Source organism: Rhinolophus sinicus, linkage group LG06, assembly GCF_036562045.2.
Source record: "Rhinolophus sinicus isolate RSC01 linkage group LG06, ASM3656204v1, whole genome shotgun sequence".
In the NCBI taxonomy this organism is placed as follows: Eukaryota; Metazoa; Chordata; class Mammalia; order Chiroptera; family Rhinolophidae; genus Rhinolophus; species Rhinolophus sinicus.
In genome coordinates this window covers 88,588,903-88,597,008 of record NC_133756.1, presented here as the reverse complement: position 1 = coordinate 88,597,008, position 8,106 = coordinate 88,588,903, and the positions used below count along the sequence as shown (strand labels likewise).

At 38.7% G+C, this 8,106-nt stretch overlaps 2 long non-coding RNA genes across 2 annotated transcripts in view; one reads left to right on the top strand and one right to left on the bottom strand.

Moving 5' to 3' along the window:
• Positions 1-4,226: 4,226 nt before the first annotated feature.
• LOC109436579 (uncharacterized) overlaps positions 4,227-8,106 on the bottom strand; it is a 64,589-nt gene continuing 60,709 nt past the window's right edge. Inside the window, exon 6 of the long non-coding RNA XR_002136131.2 lies at positions 4,227-4,796. This is a non-coding gene — a long non-coding RNA (uncharacterized LOC109436579). The remainder of the gene's footprint in view (positions 4,797-8,106) is intronic.
• The window catches only part of LOC109436577 (uncharacterized), a 49,268-nt gene continuing 48,070 nt past the window's right edge, over positions 6,909-8,106 (top strand). Inside the window, exon 1 of the long non-coding RNA XR_012497400.1 lies at positions 6,909-7,498. This is a non-coding gene — a long non-coding RNA (uncharacterized LOC109436577). The remainder of the gene's footprint in view (positions 7,499-8,106) is intronic.

Here is an 8,106-nt window from a genome sequence, read left to right as displayed (position 1 = left end):
TAACCCCTGAAGTTACTTCCAACCTAGTGGACATTCTGGATCATTCCATCCTCCAGTAGCACTTAGGGATGCTTGATTGTGGAGGTGTCCTTGCCATCTTTGTCCTCCACTTTCTGAAAGGAGTGAGAACCTGTTGTGTAAATTTCATCTTCAAGTGACATTTCTTATAAAAAATCTGGATGAGGACAAGAAATTTTCTATTTCCTTTTTAGGATCACTTTGAATTCTTCCCTTTCTGTATTACTGTTTTTAAGAGACTGCTCGTTTATTTGTTCAAATTAAAATTGATAGAATCTTAGATTAGTATTTCAATGAGTGAAGATTATTTATAAAATAGGATCTTGTGAATAAATTATTTTTGTTTTATTATACTCCGTAGGTAATGTAAGTATTGTATTTTAGCTTGATTAATCAGTCCACCATAACATAAGGAATAAGAATTTTACGTGGGTAGTTCAGCAACTAGATACTTTTGAAACTCTAAAAATTATTTCTGTTTGCCAAGAACTGTATTTAATATAGTTATGAAAAAATGGAAAAGTAACTTGAAGTTTATATGATAAATTGTCATTGATTTTAAATAAATATTAATTTTATCCTTCTGCTCTTAACAATAGCTTGGATGAAGGACAGGGATGATGACTTATCTTCCTTTCATATCTCCAGCATATACCTTTTAAATTTTTTTTAATTTTTCAATTACAGTTGACATACAATATTATATTAATTTCAGGTATACAACATAGTGATTAAACATTTATATAACTTATGAAGTAATCACCCTGATAAATCTTGTACCCATCTGACACCACACAGTTATTATAATATTATTGATTATATTCCTTAAGCTATACCCTATATCCCCATGACTACAGTGTAACAATTTGTACTTTTTAATTCCTTCCCCTTTTCACCTACTTCTCTAATCCCTCTTCCAGCTGGCAACCATGAAAATGTTTTCTGTATCTATGAGTGTGTTTCTGTTTTGTTTGTTTGTTTTGTTCTTTAGATTCCACATATAAGTGAAAACATATAGCATTTGTCTTTCTCTGTCTGACGTAATCTACTCAACACAATACCATATTTGTTCCCTCTAATATACTCTTCTTTTCAGTTATTGTATTTTTTATTTCTAACTGGTTCTTTTTATGTTTTCTATTTCTATTTTTATGTTTTCTAACTCTTCCTTATAACCAGTGTTTTGAACTCTGCATCTGGTAAATTCCTTGTCTTCATTTTGTTTAGTGTTTTTTCTGGAGCTTTGTTCTGTTCTTTCATTTGGAACATGTTTCTTTGTCTCCCCATTTGGGCTGTAATTGTGTTTGTTTCTATGTATTAGGTAGAGCTGTTATGACTCCCAGTCTTGGTAGAGTGACCTTATGTAGTATGTGTCCTGTGGGGCTCAGTGGCACAGTCTCCCTGGTCACCTGAGCCAGATGTTTTAAGTATGTCCCTTGTGTGAGTTGTGTGTGCCCTCCTGTTGTAGTTGAGCTCTAGTGGCTATTGGCACATCAGTGGGAGGGACTGACCCTTAAGCTGATTTGTTGTGAGCACTGGCTGTGACTACAGTGGAAGAGTAGTTGTGCATGTGTTGACCCTGTAGAACAGGATTAGCTTTAGCAGGGCTCTGGTGCCTGCCCAGTCTGCCCTTTGGGTGTGCTGCCTGTGGAGACAGCCTGGTGGTGCTCTGACTTGGTCTGAAACTGGTCACTGGATATACCAGCCCCAGGGCTTCCTGGGGTAGGGGCTGCCACAAGCCAAGGTCAGCCACAGCCTGTGCCCTCTTCAGGGCCACATGACATGAGCCACAAAGCAATCTGCAGATGACAGCCACCCACGCTGCATTTGGAGGTCCCCAGGAGAGGCCAAGCTGTGAAACGAGGCTGGCTGACGCCAGGCTTGGGGCTGCACAGCAAGAGGTATAGGACATGCCAAGGCCAGATACTGCTTGTTTGGGGTTTGGGAACTTTTGAGAGATTTTAGGAAAGTCCACAGCATGAGCCAAGACAGGCCATTAGTACAGAAAAGCTACTGGAAGCAGCTTGGGGCAGTATCTCTGGGAATCACCAGGGCAGTAGGAACAATGTTAGTTCAGTTTATGGAGACTCAGATATAATGGTCACCTGTGTCTGCATGCCAGAAGCGGGGAGGGCAACAAAGAAATAATGGATTCTGCCAGCACTTCTGTCTGGCAGAAAGCTGCCCCTCCAGCTCTTGCCCTGAAGCCAGACAATTCAGTTCCTCCCTGTACATCCCTCATGCCTTTGGAGTTGCTGCCTAAGCACTGGAACTCAGAGCAAGTGAGTCCATGAGCAGGCCCTTTAAAAGGAGCACCTGAGACTCCAACAGCCCTCTGATTTTCACAGCCAGAAGTTATAGGGACTTCTCTCTCCAGCACTGGAACCCTGGGCTGGGGAGCCTGGTGTGGGTTTGGGACCCCTTGCTGCTCCAGGGGAACCTCTGCAGCTGAGATATCCCTCCCAATTTTTAATGGTCACACGTGGTGTGGGACCAGTCAGTTCCCTGTCTCTGCCCCTCCTACCAGCCTCGAGGTGGCTTCTTCTGTATGTCCTTAGTTGTAGGGCTTCTGTTCAGCTAGCCTTCAGGAAATTCTCAGTGATAGTTGTTCTGTAGTTTAGTTGTAACTTTCATACAGTCATAAGAGGAGGTAAATACAGCATTTACCTACTCTGCCTTCTTGACTGGAAATCTCTTTAACATACATTTCTTTCATAATAGGTATTAGGACCTCAAAAATTATCTAATGAATGAAAAAATGAATGAGTTGATCAGTGAATTTTGTTAAGCTGCTCTGTTTTTCTTATCTACCTCTATTTATCTAATTTTATATTGATCATAAAATAATTTCCTAAGTTACTAGGTCAAGCCTTCTGAGATGCAGCATTTAGCATTTTCCTGGTAGATTCATGAGCAAGACCATTCTCTTCATTTGGAGTCTGCCAGTCTTAAACTTTGCTGCTGAGTGTGTTTGATGTTTGACATTACTAATCTGTTTTAAGACTACTGGGTATAACTCCCAAATAATTACCAGACACTATGTGCCAAACATTATGCTAGCCATCTTACATGTATTATTTGACTTAATTTTTCATGTGCTCTAGAAGATAGGTGCTCTTATTTTCTTCGTCTTCATCTTCAGAGACAAAGATGATAAATTACTGAGCAACAAGTGAATAAGACCTGCATTGAACTCAGAGGTAGCCTCTCTCTCTCTCTCTCTCTCTCTCTCTCTCTCTCTCTCTCTCTCTCTCAGCTTAAGCTCTTGTTCATTGTTGTGCTATACCCATCTCTGTAATGGTAAAATACAGGTTCACAGAACATAATCTCCTGTGCATATGAAGTATATGCTGCATAGACCAACTTTTGAGAGACCTACACATTCAGTATAATTATTTGATAGCACTTATGGCCTTTATCCAAACCGTTTATTCTTCTTTGTCTAAACTCCATTCTGACTCATGTCCATGCTCATTTACTAGGATGAACATAATCCTGCCCTTTAAACCTTGGTGATACATTAACTCAAACTCTGAGTTTTCAATATGGATCACCAGCTTGTCTAACCCTAAAAACGATATCTTCCAAAACAATTTCCAAGGATATCTTGTAGTCTAAAGCCATTATTGATTAATTTTGGAAAATATTCAATAAATTTGAACCAAGATTCTGTAGAAAAACAATGAATCAATGCCATCTCTCTCAAGGGCATCATAAATTTTAATGTGCTGAGTTTCAGTATTTGATCCCATATCAAATAAGAAGTTCCAGATGAATTTCCAGGTGTCACCTAAGGAAAGCCTTATGAAAACTTTCTGAAGTGGTTTTTTTTTTTTTTTCCCTCTCAGCATTATGTGCTTTTACATGTAGTAGACAATGTTGTAGACTTAATTGTTATTGTATAGAGTTGTTTTCATCATTGATTAATTATAATTTCTCTGGAAGTGTTAAGTGCTAGAATTTAGATGGAGAATCAGTTAGTTTTAAATAGCGAAGTGCCAAATCATAGGTGATGCCAGGTGTTTTCAGTTTTCTGTGACCAATTTGTCTTTGCTAAGAGCAAACTACTTACTAGCAATCAAGAAGTCTACAGCTTCATATCTTGTCATTTTCCGAAACGAAATTAATTCCTGGTCTAGAAGTTGATGGATAATAAAATATGCTAAGCAGGATGTTTAAAAAAGCAATGAAAAAAATAATAAAAGGAATTGGAATCTTAGAGCAGAGAGATTTATTTGTGATAATTAAGAACTGACTTTCACAAAACAAGAAATGAATATAGGAGTGTAAAATTTTGGAGATCCACAGAAACCTTAGCTGTTCTGAAAGAGCTACGATTGAATCTTACAGATCAAATGAATCTTTCTAGAAATCCTTGAGAGAGTTACAATTCATGTTAAAATAGCATAAAATTAGCACTGTCATTTCTGCCTAGATTAATTCTTGCTTAAACACATTATTACATAAGCTCCAAGAAAATGCCTGTCCAGGCAGTCTCCACATGCAGCTGTAGCCTGAGGATGGTTCTCTGGGAGCAATTATGTGCCCTCTTTCCCAATTCTGGAAAGAGAGAAGACCTAAACTGAAACAGAGGCTGCCCAGCCATGCGGAGCTTGGGGTGGTGAGTCCATCATGAATCCACTGGAGAAACAGGCAAACCGATGTCCTGCTGGAACGTTTTTAACCCCAGCCTGTTTCATGGATGCTGGTAGAAGACCCCAGCCATCTTTTCATTTTTCTCCTTCCCTAAAGCCCTTTTATCTGTTATTGCTCATTGCCTAGAAAAAGAAGACAAGATGTACAAAATTAAGAAACATGGAGAAAATTACCAACATGCTAAAAATTTTATAAAGTTCCTATTTTTAAAATTCTCAATTTCCATTTTGAAGGGATGCTCAGTAAACTGTTTGAGATAATCTTAAATGCTAGTCTGTAGTTATTAAGCACAACTATAGATATTAAGCACATAGCTTTTGGGAGATAATTCTCCATGTGGCTCTTGTATGTTTGCACATCTTGCAAGCAGAGGCATTGACTATCCTTAATTCTGAACTGCATTTTAAAGGGTATGTGTATAGCAAACAGCCTTTGAAAAACGTCTCCCTTCAGACCAAAGTGCAGGAATGCTTACTGGTCATTAAAAAAAATTTAAAAATTGTGGTGACAGATGTTAACTAGACTTATTGTGGTTATCATTTCGCAATATCTACAAATACCAAAACATTATGTTGTATACCTGAAACTAATATAATGTTATATGTCAATTATACATCAATAAAAACAAGTGCGGAAAAAAATAAATCCTCTAGGAGATTAGTTGAGAAAAACTTGTCAGAAGAACATTTGTAGTTCTACACGACCCTAGTGAAGGGCAGGATTGGGAGTAGTAACACAAGGTGAAGGGACTTTTCCTGAGCCTGCTTTTCAAAAATTTTAGTTAGTTACATGCTACATTTTTAAATCATTTATATTATTTCGTTTAAAAAATACAGGCTCCTTTAGCTCCAGGTTCCTCCCCTATAATGAAACCTACTGCATGCACAGGCACTCATTTGGTCCCATCTGCCTTATCCCCTATAGGACTTGAGCAAGGGGAACTGATGCAAATATACAGATGCCCATGCCACTTGCTGTGTCATTGCTAACCCAGAAGTTTCATGTCTTCTACCAGCATCCACAAACTGGCAGGCTAAGCTGTTAGGATAAAATCTCAGACCTTTCATAGTTCTTGGCAATAGTGCAGTGGCTGGTAGATAGAAACTGCTGAATAAATGTTGGTGTCCGCTCTTAACTGGTCCTCCTGCAACCACTGGTGTTGTCTGCTATTTCTATGGTCCACTTCCTACTCAGCTTCCCAATGTGGTCCTTTCCTGTCCTTCCTGTTCTGCAGGCTGGTCCTTTGGTCTTTCTAGTTGAGGAAGTCATCTGCTTCTTTGATCCCTCAAGTTTCCTCTACTCTGCAGGATTTCTTCCCCTCCTGTAGGTTTCTCAGGCTTCACCTATTAGAATCCCTATCATTATGTTTAGGACTATCCGTATCTGGTCCATTAAGAACCTTTCTTCTGGTTTTCAGATTCTCTGCCTCCCAAGTGGCCTATTCTTCTGCCCCCAGATCCGGGGGGGTGGGGGGGAACATTTCATTTAACCATTCCACCAGAGCCTCTCTGTGGCATATCAGCATTCCTGTCTGAGACATAGAGGCTGTTCTCTCTAGGCTATAGCTTGCATTAAACACTGTCCCTTCCACCCCTTATTTCTTTGTCCTTTGTATTGTTGTTTACCAGTATGTCTTTCCCATTAGCCTGTAAGCAATTTGGAGAGCAGGATATCATATTCCTTTTTCACATATCCCTTTATATACTAGTGCTTTTCAAAATAATAGCCAGTCACTAACTAAATTTCATTTTAATTTTACATATAATAGTGCATCCATATAAAATAATTAATACCTTTCACCTTCACAAGGGAAATAGGAAGGCCATTTTGTCACATAGGCCATTTCCTCTCCCTTGACCCTCCTTGGCATCACTGTTGCTATTTTTAAACGCCCTGCTGCATATGCTAATTTGGTAAGAGCTAGAAAACATGGCTTCATGACCTAGGTGCTTTTCTGACGATGACTCAGAGGCAGGAGTAAAATCACCAGACAAAGGAGTGGTGGAGATTTGAGTGACACTGGAAGAAATACATTGGTCATTAGAGAAAAGGAATTCAGCAAGATCATCTAGGAATTCCAGTGAAGAGCTTTAAAATACATCATGCATAAGTATGCAGACAGCAAGACAGGATTTAAATAATGGGGAAGGTTCTAGGGCTATGGTAAAATTCTGTAAGACATGGACAACAGCAATGGAGTGACTGCAGAAAAAGGAATGCCTTATTTAATCTAGCTTTCAAAAAGTTTCTCTAGGGTCTTGCCCTTGAGGCAAGCAGAAAAAGTGATCCTGGATTGGGAGGGTCCCTTCACAAACCTAAATGCTATCCACTCTGCTCCTACCCTTTCCCCACTCTTTGCCTTCATGAAGAAAAGTTCCCCAGGCCTACTGAGTCCCAAACCTGCTATTCTGCACTGTCTCTCTAAGAGTTTCAGTCTTCAGGAGAGAAGATATAAGGCCTTGGGAGAACAGCTGCTCCTTTCATTGCATTCCTTTTCATATGTTGGAGAAGAAGACACAGGACATGCACAGCGTCTTCATTTTATTTTCTGATGTGCCTGGCACAAATGTCAAAGACAGCTACAAGTAATTGCTCTCCAAGCTCCAGTGAACTAGAACATCTTCATTTCAGTCATGCATAGCCTGGAATTTTTTTTTTTTTTTTAAAGGAGAGAAAGATGACTTTATGTGGTAGTTGCTAGGCAGCCAGGCTCTCAGGGAGCTCCAACATACATGTAGCTTTGCAGAATCTCAGCAGGAAGCCACACTGTCCTCTTTAAAAAGCTCTCCTATGCACCACTGCAGACTGTACAGCACCCGAATATGTAAGTTTCTCTTGTTTGTTTTTAACTACCCCCCCCTTCCCACCCACCATTAACTAGTGACAAATCAGGAGATGATTTGTGTTACCAAATCTCCTGCCTCCTTGAGGGCTACAAGGCAGCCTAATCTTTGGGCAGAACTCCAGTGGAAAGTACCGCAAGAAATTAAATTTTAAAGCTTTTCATTTATTGTTTTACGTGTACATGGAGACATTTTGAAAAATACATAGAAGTACAAGGGAATTAATAAAAAATATAATAATCCCACAACTCAGAACAATCAATGGTAATTACAGTGATATTTCCTTCTACAAAGAAGATATGTAAGAAAATTGGGATCACTACATACTCAAGATTTAACAAATAAATATTGTATATGAGTATTTTCACATTATTAATGACGTTTTAATATTTTATAAATATTTCATCACATATATGTATTATGAATCATTTGCCTATTTTTATCTGGTCTATTATTATTAGCTATTTAATTTTTTGCTAATTTTAACTAGTTTAAACAATGCTGTCATGCAAAGCCTTTACATGATTCTATACCCATTTTTCGATTTCTTTAGACTAAATTCCTAAAAGTTATTTGACCAAAAGGTATG